Source organism: Gorilla gorilla, chromosome 19 (assembly GCF_029281585.2).
Source record: "Gorilla gorilla gorilla isolate KB3781 chromosome 19, NHGRI_mGorGor1-v2.1_pri, whole genome shotgun sequence".
In the NCBI taxonomy this organism is placed as follows: Eukaryota; Metazoa; Chordata; class Mammalia; order Primates; family Hominidae; genus Gorilla; species Gorilla gorilla.
The window spans coordinates 79,033,657-79,052,578 of NC_073243.2; the positions used below are offsets into that span (position 1 = coordinate 79,033,657).

Below are 18,922 nucleotides of genomic sequence, written 5' to 3' on the forward strand. Positions count from 1 at the left end.
AAATCTGTTTGTGTTCCACTCCATCCAAATGCCAGAACCATCTACTATTTCAAGTTAGAAGCCTCCAAAGGCTCATGCCTGAGGAAAGGATAGCTGGGAATCCCAATTTACTCTCAAACAAACTAAAAGTAAAAAAGCCAAGAGTAGATAGAGAATGTATTGCATAATGAAATCCAAACTGTGAGTACTAATTTGTGATGCAGAAAAATGGACACTGATTTAGGACTGAGATGCTGAGCCCAGAATCTGATTTTATTTCTTGATTAATTAAGGTATGTCACTTGGCCTTCTTGGCCTCAGTTTCCCCCCATCTTATCTAAGGAAGCTGATTCTTTTATGGGAATCAATAAGTTCCCTTCAGCTTTAGTGTTCTGTGATTTTGCAATGCTGCTTTACAGATGCTCAGGGCCCTATCCCTTGGCAAGCTGCCTCCTCTGTCCCTGTCTTGTCTCATTGCTTGTCAGTGTGTGCTAAAACAATAAACGACTGGTTGATTGCAAGAAAAGTATGCGTTGGATCAAGCAGATGTATCTGCTCTCTGCCCTCTGGAGAGAACATAGAAGGCTTTCATGTTGTCTGAATGGGTTCCACATTTTGACCTAGGGACCCTTCAATTCTAAGTAGGCCCCATTGCCAATATATGAAACAATTATTTACAATTAAAGAAGCATTCCATACCAAACCTGCCACCATTGTTTTATTTTAAAAAGAAAAAAAGCATAATTCCAAAGATCAAATTTCTAATCCTGAAAATGGAAAAAAAGGAGGGGTGTTGGGGGGATGCCTGGAACCTGGTTTTCATGTACTGTTCAAGTTTAATAAGAGGAAATGAGTCGGCTAAGTGAGGCAGCCAGTCTCCATGTTACCATGGAGCTAAATGGATTCTTGGTGTGTATCTGTGACATGAAACACATAGCCCCCATGGCACCCATCAGCCTGCTCATCCTTGGTCTCAAACCCAACCCTTTCTTTGGGCTGAAGGTTTTTGGTGGCCCATGCAAGTGGTTACGTACAGGACGCAGCACAATTTCAGTCACATGAAAATTGTTACCTCCCTTCCTCTTCCCTGAATGTGATTTCAAAATTATCCAGAGGCCTGTCTTCCACATTCACCCAACTTCTATAGAGTAAAACAGCATTTTCTGAAATGTGGTCTGTGGAACTTACATCCTGACAAATAAATAAAATGATACATTTACTAACACGTTTGAGATGTGCTGCATAATATCTCCTTCTCTTGAAGTTTACTTAGCATATCAAAGGCTCTGAGAAGTTCCATGCACAGTAAATAGTGGTTTTGATACTGGTCAGGAAGAGCAAAGACTACTGGGCCAAAGGAACATTTCATGTCTCTGTATATATTGTTCATATTTTCTGATCCCAAAGTTCCTCCCCAACGTATCTTCCCCCACCAAAATCACCAGTTGGAAATTACCTTTCCTCCTCTGAACTACAAGAACACTTATTTGCATAAACTTTTTAAAAATTCTTTTTTGTATTAGAGATATACACAGATATGTCTTATCTGTCCCATTTGCCTGTATGCTCCTAGAGAACAGAATCCTTGTTCCTTAGTCTTTATCTATCATAGAAGATTGTACATGAGAGGCTGGGTGTGGTGGCTCACACCTGTAATCCCAATGCTTTCAGAGGCCGAGGTGGGTAGATCACTTGAGGTCAGGAGTTCGAGATCAGCCTGGGCAACATGGCAAAACCCTGTCTCTACAAAAAATACAAAACTTAGCCAAGTATGGTGGTGCGTACCTGTAATCCCAGCTATTTGGGAGGCTGAGGCAGGAAAACTGCTTGAACTTGGGAGGTGGAGGTTGTGGTAAGTCTAGATTCCGCCACTGCACTCTGGCCTCCGTGACACAGTGAGGCTCTGCTAAAAAGTAAATAAATAAATAAATAAAAAAGATTGTACATGAAAGCAATCTATACATGTTTAGTTCCTTGACTGAATGATAGATGGATTGAATGGATCATTCAATCTAGGAACTGGCAGCTTTTAAATATCTATACCATCTTTGGCAAATAACAATGAAATCTTCGGCTGGGTGCGGTGGCTCATGCCTGTAATCCTAGCACTTTGGGAGGCCGAGATGGATGGATCACTTGAGGTCAGGAGTTTAAGACCAGCCTGGCCAATGTGGTGAAACCTCCTCTCTACTAAAAATACAAAAATTAGTTGGGCATAGTGGCATGCGCCTGTAATTTTACCTACTTGGGAGGCTGACTCAGGAGAATTGCTTGAACCCAGGTGGTGGAGGTTGCAGTGAGCAGAGATCGCGTCATTGCACTCCAGCATGGGCAACAGAGCAAGACTGTCTCAAAAAAAGAAAAGAAAAAGAAAAAAAATTAAATCTTTAAATAAATTTTAAAAACCCATGCTATACTCAAAGCTGAAGTTTGGAAAGTTAAAATATTAACAGTGACTGTGTAAGCATCATATGTCTCCCCTTTCCTTCTCTCTTCACTCACTAATTCAGTTTCTGAGAAACAGTATATCATCACTCTTTCATCTTCGCATCTGGAAATGTGCTTCAGGTATTCATACAACTTATTTATCATAATTAAACTTGACTTCAGAAGAAAATGTCAATTTCAGAGAGTCCATTAGGGTGGGATTATATTACTGTTTATGAATAACATTTTGTAGGCTCAATGTACAGAAAACTATATAGTGTTATAGGCTCTAATTCTGAAACTTATTGGTTAGAATGGTGATTGTTCTGGTTAATTGAATATTCTAATTATTAAAAAATTACAAAATAAAAGCTCTACATACATTATCAATTTTCAAATAATTTTAGTTCCATAAAATGTACCTAACAGTAATGTTAAGCTGAAAGGATTAGATCAGTTTTTGGAGAACATGAGAAACAAGCACTGATCTCTAGAAAACAAATACAAATAAGACAAAAATCTCCACCATCAATAGGCTTATTATATAGTAGAATTTCTCAAGCCTGGTACTATTAATATTTTAAACTATATAATTCTTTGTTGTAGGGTGTAGTCCCATACATTGCAGGATGTTAAACAACATCCCTGGCCCCTACCTTCTAGAGGCCAGTGATACCTCCCCAGTAGTGACAATCAAAACAATGTCTGGTCATTGCCACATATGTCTCCTGTGGAATAAAATTGCCCCAGTTGAGAACCTCTGTAATGAAGAAAAAGATACTTAAAGTTTTAACAGGAGTTCAGAGTCATCTTCTGACCACGAATTCTAATTTTACAGTTTGATATGATTTGGCTCTGTGTCCCCACCCAAATCTCACCTTGAAATGTAATAATCCTCATGTGCCAAGGGTGGGGCCAGGTGGAGATAACTGAATCATGAGGGAGGTTTCCCCCATACTGTTCTCATGATAGTGAGTGAGTTCTCACAAGATCTGATTGTTTTATAATCATCTGTCATTTCCCCTGCTAGTATAGTCTCTTTGCCTATTGCCATCCATGTAAGACATGACTTGTTCCTCCTTGTCTTCTGCCATGATTGTGAGCCTCCCCAGCCTCCCAACTGTGGAACTGTAAGTCCATTAAACCTCTTTTTCTTCCCAGTCTCAGGTATGCTTCTGTCTGCAGTGTAAAAACAGACTAATACACAGTTCCATTGGATGTAGGAAATATAGGAAACCTTGGGCTAATTTTAGAATGAGTCTAAAACATAGCAATAAATGTTTGACATTATATTTCCTATTCATAGGAGAATAAAAAACTAAAATATTTGCACTTTCTGTGGATCTGAATCAGCCACTAGGTATTCACTTTTTGTGCTCTTCTTTGCACCCAGCTTTCAGTTAGGCATGAAGAAGGTAGAAATCTCAGTTACAGTCCTATGTGCAATTCAAATCTACTTGAGCAGCAGAAGTAATGGAATTAAACTAAAAGCCATCTTAGAGATAACTTACCTACTCCTACATTTTTATATGAAAAAATAAGATCCCCCAAATCGAAAAGGCGATATAACCTAAAAACATTTAGTAAATGGACTTTGAACTAAAACAAAAATATCTTGACTCCCAGGCAATGGCTTTGACCAATAACAAATATTTGCTATCTGCCAAATAATGTGAGACAGTCTGCGAGTGCTGGAGGTGTTCAGAGTGAAAGGAAACTTGAGGTGGGCGGGAATAGTTAGAGACAGAAACAAAGAAGAGGAGGGACTGAAGTCAGGCTCTGAAGAGCACAGGCAGCTTCAGGAAAAGGGTCTGGAGGGCCATTCTGGTATCTTTCCCATGGCCCTAATGCCAACTTGGGAATAATATGAGAGGACACAGAGCAGCAGAAAAGTGGCTGATATGAACCAGGAACTAAGTTCATGTTGGGAAAGAAGGAAAAGACGATTTGGGATAGTTTTCAAAATCATTCTGAGGAATCCCAGATGACTTTCTTTTCTGAGTACTGTCCTCACTTTTGCTCTATTCAAAGTGCCCCACTGGCCCAGAGAGGACCCATGGGAGCAGCTTTGCTGAAGGTGAAAGGCATCCCCAACTCTTCAGTCCATGAAACACATCGACTTTATGGTTCAGATTATGAAACCACACTTCAAAGTCCTAGGAACAGAAAAAATTGTTGTGCTTCTAAAACGGAAACTTGTATCACTTTTCACCCTTTAGTATTGACCTTGAAAATCAAAATGGACTTGATTCCTTTTGTCTTGCATAAGTTAAATTTTCCTTCTGTATCAAGGGATAAATCTGGCATCAGTAAACAGATTACATAAATCACAAAAAAATGAACGTGACTATATGAGCCAAGAAATTGAATTAATCCAATACCAAAACAAACAAACAAAAATACATTTAAAAACCTAAAACACAAAAATGTCATCAAAACCTAGAAAAGATCTTGAAACATCTGGTGTTATTATTACTACAACTATTATTTCCAAGGTAAATGAGATAGGGTTATCCTTCTCCCACTTTCTCAGACATTTCTCAGGCAAAACACCTCACTGAGTCATTGGAATGTTTTATCCACTGTTCGCAACTTTTAAAAATATTCAGTGAGCACCAACTACGTAATTTGTTTTTCCTCTTGTAATCAAATTTCACTTGCATGAAAACATTTGGAGAGGAGGAAATACAGACACAAAACTGGAGGAGACAGCATAATGTCTGTTTCAGATATGATTCCCAACCCTATAGACTCAGATCTGAGTCCAGTGCAGAGGGGACTGCAGGCAGAAGCCAAAGAAAATGTTTTCAAAGGAATTCTGTGAGGTGTGGGGGCCTACACAGTGCATTGCTATTTTGAGAGACAAAGCACAGAGCTGGGAAGTGGGGCCTTCACACCTCTTTGTGAAGCATCGGTCCATCCCAGTGAGAACTTTAGGAAGAGCATGAGGACACTGCACCCTTTGTGGGACAAAAGTGTCCCCTGAAAGAGCACGAGCAGTTAGGACACTGTGGAAGTATTTTTTAAATTTTTATTTGTTAAGAACCTCAATGTTTGTTTATTTATTTATTTATTAGAGACAGGGTCTTGCTCTGTCACCCAGGCTGGAGTGCAATGGTACAATCATAGCTCACTGCGGCCTTACAGTCCTGGGCTCAAGCGATCTTTCCGCCTCCACCTCCTGAATAGCTGATACGCAAGGTGCGTGCCACCATGCCCAGCTAATTTTTAAAATATTTTCGGAGAGATGGGATCTCACTCTGTTGCCCAGGCTGGCCTTGAATTCCTGGCCTCAAGTGATCCTCTTGCTTTGGCCTTCCAAAGTGCTTGGATTACAGGCATGAGCAAATGCACCCAGCAGTTAATATGTACCAGTTGCTTTCTGTGCCAGCCATTCTTCTAGATGCTAAGGGATACAGCAATGAACAACAAACAAGGGCAGAAGAAGGCAATAAGGGAAATAAAGAAGTACATGAAAAACTGTTTATGAACTCATCTGGGACATCCCAGGAACTCCCAGAAATAACTAGGGAGTGGAGCTGGCAGGCTGCAATTGGAGGTTGAAGCTGTACAGATAAGAATATAAACCTGTTGGCTGGGTGCGGTGGCTCATGCCTGTAATCCCAGCACTTTGGGAGGCTGAGGTGGGCAGATCACAAGGTCAGGAGTTTGAGACCAGCCTGACCAACATGGTGAAACCCCGTCTCTACTAAAAATACAAAAATTGGCCGGGCGTGGTGCCATGCACCTGTAATCCCAGCTACTCAGGAGGCTGAGGCAGGAGAATTGCTTGAACCCGGGAAGCAGAGGTTGTAGTCAGCCAAGATCATTCCATTGCACTCCAGCCTGGGCAACAGAACGACTCTGTCTCAAAAAAAAAAAAAAAGAAAAGAAAAAAAAGAATATAAACCAGTTAAATTCTGCTTAAAATTCTTACTATGATCCCATTGATATATGCACACTGATTTACGCCTGCATGGATAAGGGCTGGAAGGAAATATATTAAATGGTAACAGTGATTATTTATGGACAGTTGAATTATGAATGATATGTTAATATAATTTCATATAAAATCTATTTCCAAATGTCCTAGAGTGAATAGTCTTCCTTTATCCTCACAAGATACATTCCAAGATCCCCAGCGGATGACTGAACCAAAACCTATATATACTATGTTTTTTTCTATGTATACCTACCCGTGATAAAGTTCAATTTATAAATTAGGCACAGTAAGAGATTAAGAACAATAACTATTAGTAAAATAAAACAAGTATAACTTTACACTGTAATAAAGTTATGTGAATGTGGATTTGATAACCAAGATGGCTACTAATTGACTCATGAGCAAGTAGTGTCTACAGCATGGATCCACTGGACAAAGGGAGAATTCACTTCCAGGGCAGAATGATGAAAGATTTCATTATGCTGCTTAGTATGCTGAAAAACTTAAAACTTATGAATTGTTTATTTCTGAAATTTTCCATTGAATATTTTCGAACCACGGTTGACGGAGGGTAGTTGAAACTATGGAAAGCAAGACTGTAAATAAGGGAGAAGTATTGCATATGTTACTTTCATAAACATAAAAATTTTTTTTGGTCTAGGAGGCAGAGATTGTGTTACTATGTCATTAATTTTCCCTGGATAGTATGATGTCCTAGGGAAAACGCTGACCCTGCTGTATATTTAGAAGAAATGTATTTGATGATAAACATACCAAAACATTAGATTAAAATAAAATGTGTTTCTAAAGAACAGTACAGATAGTTGAAATGACAAATTTTTATGCTGCTGGATTGTAATTAAATGTTCACTTTTATTGCATCCTTTTCCAGCAAAGTAAACTTTACCAGAAATGAAAAACAAGAGTATAATTATCTCTCACCAGGAATACTTCTAAAAATAAGCTATGTAGTTTCTTAGAAGATCAATTCTACATCAATAAGTAGATAATTAAGAGAACTCTCCAGACAATTCAAGAATTCAAATATCACATCTTTGCCTTGGTGTCTCTAAATATCCTGTTATCATAAACATGTACTTTCTAGTTCATTTGTAAGGAATTCCTCTTGAAACATCAAGGGTTCAAAAGTTTACTGTTATCCCTTTTGTAACCATGTACTTTAATATTATACATATATTAATTGATTGTGCTGGAGAACTATAATTCAACCTAGTGTCTCATACAGTTGGTATTTCTTAGTTAGAAAAAAAAAAAAAACAAGAAAACAAGAAGAAACATAATCTTGTTTTCCCTCTTTCACACCTAATTGTGATTTAAAAAGTAAGGTTAATTTTCCTAAAAACAACCTGATGAGACTTTATTCCAACACAAGCAACAGGTGCATACCTGGGTTAGATAAACGAATAAGATACAGAGACCTGTAACACACCTGGAGGGGCCAGGGTTAGGTAGAGAATAAAAATGAGAGATTAGCTTGGGGACCCCAGAATGTGGAGATTCCTGAAAGTGAGAGACTCTGGAAAGACAGCTGGATAGCACTGATGCCTAGCATCAGTGCTATCCCCAATGGGTCACTAATTACCACTTGATGATGATAATGTTAGTGGCAACTGTACACCTGCATCACTGCATTGCTACTCCCAGAAAAGGAACTACAAATGCTGATTTGGCTTAATCAGACCTTCAACAGAGTTAATAATCCAAGAAGACCTCCAGAGAATTGTCAAGGAGGTTTATTGTCCGTAAAACATTCATGACTCCAATCCAAAAACAAGGGCAAGCTCACCAAGCTTCAGAAGCCAGAATGGCTCCATCCTACAAAAAGATAGCCCAGGAGTTCTAGCCATGGCACTGCACATACATGGGTGGATGGTTTTGTTCTGGAAGCTCAAATCTTGGGGACTGTTTTGCGTCCTTCCAGATCTGATTGATTAAGAGGTAACCTTTGAATTGAGAAAGTTCACACTGCTTAGGTCAGGTTCACTGGGAATATTTGCTGCACTACAAGACTTTCTCTGGAGCCCCTGTTCCCTTTCAGAGACCCTATGCTAAGATCTTCTTGGAAATCTAAGAGAAGAGTTGAGAAGAACATCATAAACCACAGCCAGCCTATAGAAAATTGTGATAGTTGGTTCTACTACACTGAAAATGTGGGAGTTTTACATTTCACATTTATGTTTTACATACATTAGGCATACCAATGTATATAAAGCTGCTAAATGGTATCCGTCACATAATAAGAATGCACACATTCCAACCAAAGTTGCCAAACTTTGGATTGTGAGCCATCAGGTTTTTGGTAAAGTTTTACTGAAGCACAGCCACATCCACCATTTACATATTGTCTATGGCAGCTTTCATGCTACGTCAGCAGAGTTGAGTATTTGTGATGGAGACAGTGTAGCATTCAAAATCAAAAATATTTGCTATCTGCCCCTTCCCAGAAAATGTTTGTCAGTCAATACTCCACTATTTTTCCATTCAGTCTTAGCTTGCCCTGGGAGCCGGATAGAAAACACGAGGTATCGGGGGAGCTCTCCTCTCCCTGATGGAGAGAAACCAACTTGGAATCTCAGTATACTGCTAAGTCTCATCAAATGAACTGTTCTGTCTGAGTAACAATCCAACAGTCTTATTGTAAAAATGCATACACTTTTATTATCACAAAGGCCATACAACCAAAGATGCAAGCCCTTAAGTAACTGTCAAATCACACAAGAGGATGGGAATGACTTTCGTGTTGAATTACGATTCATCATCTCAATGGTGCTTGCCAAGGTTTTCTCATTGTTTCCATTTATGAAACACTGCTTTTTAATTTTACCTCTTGAAAGGGTAAAAGAAAAAAATATGCTTTGAGTTTTTTCACTTAAAAAAGAGAGGTTCAAGTAAGTAGTGCATCTTAATAGTACTATTCTTGCTTTTAAGGGAGGGGGAAAAGGTGGGAAAGCTAGTAAATATATTTGGAGAGAAGAGGAATCCCCCTTTAAGCTAAAATATGGGTGGAACAAGTACAGTCAAACATCAGAAAAAGCAAATTATCCATATTACCAAGCTAAATTCCAAGAATCATCTGGAAAGTATGTTCTGTGACAAACTACTCTGAATGCTCTTCTATATCACTCACCAGTTGGAGTTATTAAGATTTACATCAAATTTCCTAGTGTTTACTCCTGGGTCTTTTTTTATTTTTATTTTTACTTATTTATTTATTTTTGAGACAGAGTTTCGCTCTTGTTGCCCAGGCTGGAGTGCAGTGGCGCGATCTCGGCTCACCTCAACCTCCGCCTCCCGACTTCTAGCGATTCTCCTGCCTCAGTTTCCTGAGTAGCTGGGACTACAGGCATGCACCACCACATCCAGCTAATACTTCTGGGTCGTTGCAAATCCCTTATGGAAGCTTTTAGCTTTTAGGTGGGAAGGCAAGTCTGTCTAAAAAAAGAGAAAAAAAGAAAAATGTAAGAGACTGACGGAGGTAGACTTCATGTTCAAACTCAGCTCTGCCATTTACTAGCTATGTGTCCTTGGGCAAGTAGATCAATTTCTCTGAGCTTTGGCTTCCTCATTCATAAACTGATGACAATAATAGTTTCCACCTCTTTAGGCATATTCATGTATGTAAAGCAGTGAAGTGGTACCTGTCAAATAATAAGAATGCAAACATTCCAACCAAAAACACCGAACTTTGGTTTGTGAGCCATCAGTTCTTTTTGTATATAAAGTTTTATTGGAACACAGCCACATCCATTCATTCACGTATTGTCTATGGCAGCTTTCACTCTACATCGGCAGAGTTGAGTAGTTGTGACAGAGACCATGCAGCCTGCAAAGCCAAAAATATTTCCTATCTGCCCCTTTCAAGAAAATGTTTGCCAGTCCCTGCATTAAACAATTTTTTAAAACTATCATTATGATAACTTCCTTTTTTTATTTTACGTAGAGAGAAACTTTCACAAACTGACTTTCAGAGAAGTATAGCAACTTAATAAGAATGATCCAACAAAGTGAAGACAGGGCTTCTCTTCTGCTCTTCCCACTGCGTATTCCTTACTACATTTATAGAACCTTGAATGAGAGCATTTTTTCAGGAAGCACATTTAGCTTAGAGGTCCCATGACACATCTGCTATTTTTCCAACTGACTGGCATTCAATTCTGATGGAACTTACTAAAATGAAACATTCTCATTTAGGGTAGTGAAAGTGATTAGAAGTTGTGCATAGTTTGGTTCTTCCCAAGAACCCTACCCCAAAATATTCTTTTTTTTTTTTTTTGAGAAGGAGTCTTGCTCTGTCGCCCAGGCTGGAGTGCAGTGGCGAAATCTTGGCTCACTGCAAGCTCCACCTACCGGGTTCACACCATTCTCCTGCCTCAGCCTCCCAAGTAGCTGGGACTACAGGCGCCCGCCACCACGCCCGGCTAATTTTTTTTGTATTTTTAGTAGAGACGGGGTTTCACCCTGTTAGCCAGTATGGTCTCCATTTCCTGACCTCGTGATTCGCCCGACTTCGCCTCCCAAAGTGCTGGGATTACAGGCACGAGCCACTGCGCCCGGACATTTTTTAAAAAAATTCAACTTCTATTTTAGATTCAGGGGGGTACATGTGCAGGTGTGTTACCTGGGTATATTGCATGATATTCTTGATTTTTAAAAAACTGGCTCAGATAACCCCAGTGTGCTGTCTTTCTCTGGGCTCCGTTTTCTTTGAAGTCCGCGAGAGTAGGAAACATCCCCAGCGGGGCTGAGTCCCTGACTGGAGCCTTGATCTCTGAATGTAAGTTTAACAAAAGCCTCAGGGTCACCCAAGTTATCATCAAGTGGGTAAGTTAAAAATGGAGGCGTGCAGACAAATTGGCCGTTTAAAAATTAAACTTATCCAGAAAGACAGTTCAACTCAGAAAGCATTTCACTTCTACAGCACCTTGGCTCACTTACTGATAATCTCTGAAGAGACATTTTTACAAAGTGAATTTGATGTGTAGCTATGTTCTATTCACTTTTATCACCAGAACTCCCTTTCTATCAAAATAACAAGAATTTGAACTCAAACTTTAGAAAGGAAAAAAAAAACAACTCAAGAGAGAAAAGGCGAGTGAAGCAGGATTTCTGTGGCTTTATTTCTTAAATTGAAAAAAGACAGCATCAGAACAAATGGTGCCTCCAGGGCTCTTGGCTGCCCTTTCTGTCCTTCCATTGTGTAACCCTTAGGAAACGACTTAGTTAAAAATAAGAAACTTTTAAAAAATAGAATTTTCTCACCCAGATATTTAATTGGTTTATTTGCAGAGATAAAATGTCCTTCTCTGATCTAAAGATGAACTTCCAAATTATATGAAAATTCATACAGAATGAGAAAATTTATTAAATTCAAAAAATGATGTTTTCGGGATTGGAGTTGTTGAAAAATAGCATCAAGATTTGAGCAATGGGAGGAGGTTTTCACTGTTAATTATTTTATCGCTAACATTTTGTCCAATTTAAGATAAATTTATTTTCTTTCCTAGATGGCTCTGGGATTAAAGCAAGTCTCAAACTCGAGGTAGAGTTTTGTAGCCAAGTTACAAGAGCTTGACAAAGTTTATCATGGGAATGCTGACGCCACCTTACAACAACGTGACTAGCACCACTATAATGTTATCAAAATATGTGGGAAATAATTTGTTTCAGTAATAGAGAAGAGAATATAAAATTGCCACACTGAAATAAAGTACATTTTCTAATTGTTTGCTGATTCTAACACAACAATTTTGCAAAACGTGAGGTAATTTGAGGGAATGTAGAAATCCAGTTAGCACATACATGAGAGATATGGGCACGTGATATCCAACTTGTCTTGCTCCCTCTCTGAAACCAACTGGAATATTCCTGCAACATGCAACTTTTGTTTTTTAAGTATAAGTTCATCAAGAGGATTTAAGAAGAGGTAGAAAAATACTGAAGCCTGACCACAGAAAACAGGAAAAACAGCAGAAGGCCTCAATTTTCCAACCCAGGAATAGATAAAAAATACAACTGAAAATAGCTCAAGAAAGATATTACACAGGTCCTGGCTTTCCTTCATTTTGGAAGTGAGCAGGGAAAGCAGAACAAAGATGGGGAGAACGAATGCAAAAGCTGGTCTCTTATGGTCGCAAAGCTCCATCCTGTTTGGATAGCCATGGTTTTACCTGCATTCATGACACATCACATCTCAGTATTGATTCAGAGAGTGGTCACATTTTCTTATCTCTGGAAGAATCTCTGTGATCACTTCTTAAGTTTTGGAAAGTAGATTAGTCCAGCTACTTCATCATCCACAGAGAAGTTAACCTCTGGGCTTCCCATATGTTCTTCTAGCTCTTTACTGTTGAGCTCTTCCAGTTTCCGTAGCTCATCTCCACAGGGAGAGCTCTTCTTGGGAGAATGTGTCCATTCACGTTTTCTAACTGTCATCATCTTGATAGCTTACAACTATATAGAACTTTCCATTTTCCACAACTCCTTCAAATATCCAACAGCACCTCTGTGCAGTAGTATTATTCTTCTCAGTTTACTGAGGCAACAGAGCCAGTATTAACAGGCTCACTATTTATATACATAATCCAACCTTACACTCACTCTGGAAAAAGGATTTATTGTAACTTCACAGTTATAAGAATTACATAAATGACTTCCCTATATAAGCAATATTTAACTGCTTTTGGACACCAAGACTTCATTTTGAACATTTTGTAGAAAATCCTTCTCAAAAAGCTTGTATGTCACAAAGGACTGTCAATATAATTTAACCTGTTCTCGAAGACACAAGGTTGTAATTAGAAACATCTGTTATTTTGTAATGATGTAAGATAGTTTTGTTTCTTTGAGTCTAGCAATCCTCCCCTCTCCTCTTATCAGGCTATCTGCTGCAATTCTGCCTCTTACAGCCCTGTTTCTCTCTCAAATCCTCTTGCACAACTAAGTATTGGGAATCATAAATAAGAGAACCACAATTATTAAGAACTGCATGTTAGACAAAGTTCAAAGGATTACATAAAAATTAATGTTAATTAGTTTGGTTCAGAAACCTAAAAGTTATTTCACTTCTCAAAGAAAGCTGTTTTAAAAAACTTATTTTCTATCCAGAGCCATTTTAAGAAAAGAAAACCTGAAATTCTCAAAGTCCGAAATTCAGATAAGCTAGGTGTGTGTGAACTTTAATTTCCACTTTTATTCACATCTACCCAATTTCTTACATCATCCTGTAAATTATCTTCAAACAGGGTTTCAAGGCAGTCTAGTAATCTATGAGTAATAACTACTTTTTATCTATTGTTATTGATATTATATTGAATCATAGAATTTTTTAACAATTGGTTCCCCAAATTACTTTGAGTGATAGTTCAAGAAGAAAAAGAAAAAATTATCATTACCAAAGTCGACAGCTGATGTAAAAACATCATTTCAAACATCATTCATTTTAAAGAGAGATGGCTCCACTGGAATAGAAATCAGGAGGTCTGGTATTAATGCTAGCTAGCTGTGTGAATTTAGCTAAGTAATTTGATCTATCCAGTCCAAATAGTCTTTTTTTTTAATTAACAGATATGATTGAACAAATACAGTTTTTAAGGTCCTGCTCAACTCCCAGATCTTGATATTTACAAAAAAAAAAAAAAAAAATTAGAATAGCAAAAATCTGTGACAAGCGTGACATCTAGTGGCTTTTCAGTTTATATACATCCTGACCTATCAAGAATTCCAACGAAGTCACCATTGATTACTATAATCTCATGCATGCAAATATTTAGAATTTTTAACTTAGAGGAACCTAGGGGATCATATACTTCAACGTTCTCATTTTCCACTAGTGAAAATGGAGAACCAAAGTGGTAATTTTTGTCCATGCTTAAGGTCACAGAGGTAGAGGTTGCCCAAAGCCTACTGACTCCCAATCCAGCATGTTTGTCATTACATTTGTACCCTCAAAAGCCAAACAAGGAAAGAAATAATACTTTAAAAAATTGTATTCCTTTGTACAAAATTATTTTCTAATATCAAACCTGTTAGTGATAATTACACTGTTTTGTAATGTTTGTTTACTTATTTTTCTATAAGTTTCATGAGGTTAGAAACCCCAGGCCTCACTCATCTTTGTAGCTCCAGCACCCAGGCCTATACTGACCCTATCACTGATGCCCTAATCTATCTATCTATCTAGCTAGCTAGCTATCATCTATCTAATCTATCTCTATCATCTATCTAATCTATTATCTATCACCTATCTATCATCTCTATAAAGCAAGAATTAATAGTACATTGTCAACATATCCTTTTTAAAATGTAGTGGGGAGTGTGTAATTTTAGAAAATGAGCACATATTGTATACGATTTGTGTGACCAAAAGGAAAACACATTTATTGGAGTGGGTTTTCCCACCTTTCCTTTGAAAAACCACGTATTTACCTTTTGCATTATTTTGGTGGGGCTGACCCAGTCTCCTGCAGTCCCAGTGAGTTCATGACCAAAGCTTGGCGAGTCTCCATTTGTCTTCCAGTGGGCACAGTGACTGGCTCAGGGACTTTTCTGCTAAAGCCACTGGGAAAGATGGCTCCTCTTCCTCTGGGATCTTGAGCTACAAAGATGTAAAGATAAAATAGAAAAATTACTGGCCCTTTTTTCCTGGCACACGGAAATAGCTTTTGTAAAACTGAAGCTAGCACGTGAAGGGAAGCAGAGATAGAGACTGGATTCATCATTAAAGCCTCTGAATCTGGCCATGCCATTTTTTGTTTGTTTAAACTTGCTTGAGCGGGTTTCTGTCTCTTGAAATCAAGTGCTGATAATATTAAAATATATCACTCAAAGGCTGAGTGCAGTGGCTCATGCCTGTAATCCCAGCACTTTGGGAGGCCAAGGTAGGTGGATACTTGAGGTCAGGAGTTCGAGACCAGCCTGACCAATATGGGTGAAACTCCGTCTCTACTTAGAAAAAAAAAAAAAAATTAGCCAGGCATGGTGTCATGTGCCTGTAATCCCAGCTACTTGGAAGGCTGAGGAAGGAGAAGTGCTTACCTGGGAGGTGGAGGTTGCAGTGAGCTGAGATCATACCACTGCACTCCAGCCTGGGTTACAAAGCAACACTCTTGTCTCCAAAAAAATAATAATAATTAAAATATATGACTCAAAAAAGCAATTTTTTGAGGACAAGCCTTTCAGTTCCCAACTGTTTCCACGCAAAACAAGGCAGTTTTATCAACTCAGCTTGAAAATAGGAAATCATATCCTAGATATGAGATATCAATTATCTCTTCCTCCTTCTCTTAATGCTTATATTGCAGCATCTGATTCAGCTATTGAAAATGTATTGCCAATCTTGTTTCAATCCTTTTTTTATCTTTAATTTTAGGTTTAGGGGTACATGTGCAGGTTTATTATATAGGCAAACTGTGTGTTTTGGAGGTTTAGCACACAGGTAATGTTGTCACCTGAGTAATAAGCATAGTACCTGATGGGTACTTTTCTGATCCTCTCCCTCCTCTTACCCTCTACCCTCAAGTAGGCCCCAGTGTCTGTTGTTCCTCTCCTAGTGGATCCATGTGTTCTCATTGTTTAGGCCCCATTTATAAGTGAGAACGTGAATATTCATTTTTCTGTTTCCTGCATTAGTTTGCTTAGGATAATGGCCTCCAGCTCCACCCATGTTGTCACAAAAGATGTGATCTCATTCTTTTTTGTGACTGCATAGTATTCCATGGTGTATAGGTACCACATTTTCTTTATCTAGTCTACTGTTGATGGGCATTTAGGTTAATTCTGTCTTTGCTGTTGTGGATAGTGCTGCAATGAACATACCATGCATGTGTCTTTATAGTAGAATGATTTATATTCCTTTGGGTATATACCCAATAATGGAATTCCTGGGTCAAATAGTATTTCTGTTTTAAGAGCTTTGAGAAATCACCACACTGCTTTCCACAATGGCTGAACTAATTTACATTCCCACCAGCAGTGTATAAGCATTCCGTTTTATCCACAACCTTGCCAGCATCTGTTTTTAATTTTTTTAATATTAGCCATTCTTACTGGTATGAGATGGTGTCTCATTTTGGTTTTGATTTACATTCCTCTAATTATTAGTGATGTTGAGCATTTTTCATATGCTTATTGATTGCATGTATCTCTTCTTTGGAAAAGTGTTCATGTCCTTTCCCCACTTTTTAATGGGGTTGTTGGTTTTTTGCTTGCAAATTTGTTTAAGTTCTTTATTGATTCTGGACATGAAACCTTTGTCAGATGCATAGTTTGCAAATATTTTCTCCAATTCCATAAGTTGCCTGTTTACTCTGTTGATAGTTTATTTTGCTGTGCAGAATCCCTTTAATTTAATTAGATCCCATTTGTCAATTTTTTTTGTTGCAATTGTTTTTGGCATCTTTGTTGTGAAACCTTCGACAAGTCCTATGTCCAGAATAGTATTTCCTAAGTTATCTTCCAAGGATTTTATACTTTCAGGTTTTACATTTAAGTATTTAATCTACCTTGAGTTGATTTTTTTATATGTGTTATAAGATAGCAGTACAGTCTCAATCTTCTGCATATGACTAGCCAGTTATCCCAGCACCATTTTATGAATGTGGAGTCCTTTTCCCATTATTTATTTCTGTCAGCTTTGTCAAAAATCAGATGATTATAGGTGCGTGGCATTATTTCTCAGGTCTCTATTCTGTTCTATTGGTCTGTGTGTCTGTTTTTGTATCAGTACCATGCTGTTTTGGTTACTGCAGCCCTGTAGTATAGTTTGTGCCTTGTAATTGGGGCATTAAACCTGTTTACATTGAAGGTTAATATTAGTATGTGTGGATTTGATCCTGTCATCATGTTGTTAGCTGGTCATTATGCATACTATAAACATTGCTATATAGTATCACTGGTCTGTGTATCTAAGTGCGTTTTTGTAGTGGCTGGTAATGGTCTTTTCTTTCCATAATTAGTGCCCCTTTCAGGACCTCTTGTAGCACAGGTTTGATAGTAATGAATTCCCTTAGCATTTGCTTATCTAAAAAGGATCTTATTTATCCTTCACTTAGTTTGGTGGGATATGAAATTATTGGCTAGAAATTTTTTTCTTTAAGAATGTTGAATATAGGCCCCCAGTCTTGTCTGGCTTGTAGAGTTTCTGCTGAAAGGTCAACTGTTAGCCTGGTGGTTCCCTTTGTAGGTGACCTGCCCTTATTTCTTGCTGCCTTTAACATTTTTCCTTTCATTTTGACCTTGAAAAAACTGATAATTATGTGTCTTGGAATGATCTTCTTGGGTAATAGCTCACAAGGGTTCTTTGTATTTCCCAGATTTGCATGTTGGCCTCTCTAGCAAGGTTGGAGAAGATTTAATGGACAATATCCTAGAATATATTTTCCAAATTGCTTGGTTTCTCTCCTTCTTCCTCAGGCGCACCAGTGAGTCATATATTGGGTCTCTTTCCACAATCCCATATTTCTTGGAGGTTTTATTCATTCTCCTTTATTGTTTTTTCTTATTTTTGTCTGACAGTTATTTCAGAGGATCAGTGTCAAGCTCTGAGATTTTTTTCCTCAGCTTGGCCTATTCGGTTGTTAATACTTGCCATTGCATTATGCAATTCTTGTAGTGTGTTTTTCAGCTCTATCAGATCAGTTTGGTTCCTTTGTATAACGGCTATTTTGTCTATCGGTTCCTGTATTTTTTTTATTGTGATTCTTAGCTTCTGTGGACTGGGTTTCAATGTTCTCCTGAATCTCAATGACCTTTATTCCTATGTATATTCTGAATTCTATTTCTATCATTTCAGCCATTTCGGCCTGGTTAAGAATGCTTGCCGGGGAACTAGTGTGATCACATGGAAGAAAGAAGGCACTCTGGCCTTTTGAGTTGCCAGAGTTCTTGTGCTGGCTCTTTCTTATTGTGTGGGCTGATGTTCCTTCAGTCTTTGAAGTTGCTGTCCTTTGTTTTTGTTGTCCTTTGATGCCCTTGGAAATTTGATTATGTATGATATAAGGTGAGTTCAGTTGACTGGATTCAATTCTTGTTCACTACTAGGTCTTGGAGAAGCCTCCTCTGATTACTGTTTCCATGCCCACATTTCTTTTGTTGAGTGTTCTGGTCCACTGGGCTCCCTTTGGTAGGGGCTGCAGTTAGTAGACAAGCTGTATCCTTGCCAAGTCAGCCCTAATCTGCTGTCTGGATGCTTCCTGGAAAACATGGGTTGTGCCTGTCTGCAGAATTCAGGCAGAAGTAGGACCTCTGGGTTGTAAACTCTAGTGGGTGTGGCCTGTCTGGCTATGGGAGGGGAGGATGGATGGAGTTGCCTGCCCTGCTGTAGGGGTTTTCAGGGCAACAGGAGGCTGAACTCTTTGGTAAATTCAGGCAGAAGTAGAACCACTGGGCCAGAAGCTCTAGCAGATGTGGCTCCCCTGGCTACCAGTGGTGGGAGTGGGTGAGGATAACTGCCTTGTTGTCCAGATGCTTCCTGGAACAACAGGAGGCTGCACCCACTAGCTGAATTTCCACAGAAGCAGGATCGCTGGGCCCAAAGCTCTAGCAGGTGTTGCCCAC

At 38.6% G+C, this 18,922-nt stretch overlaps 1 long non-coding RNA gene across 1 annotated transcript in view; it reads right to left on the reverse strand.

Annotated features, from left to right (window-relative positions):
• Positions 1-1,658: 1,658 nt before the first annotated feature.
• The window catches only part of LOC134757604 (uncharacterized), a 29,748-nt gene continuing 12,484 nt past the window's right edge, over positions 1,659-18,922 (reverse strand). Inside the window, exons 2-3 of the long non-coding RNA XR_010131779.1 lie at positions 14,795-14,963; positions 1,659-1,885 (exon numbers count right to left, since the gene is read on the reverse strand). This is a non-coding gene — a long non-coding RNA (uncharacterized lncRNA). The remainder of the gene's footprint in view (positions 1,886-14,794; positions 14,964-18,922) is intronic.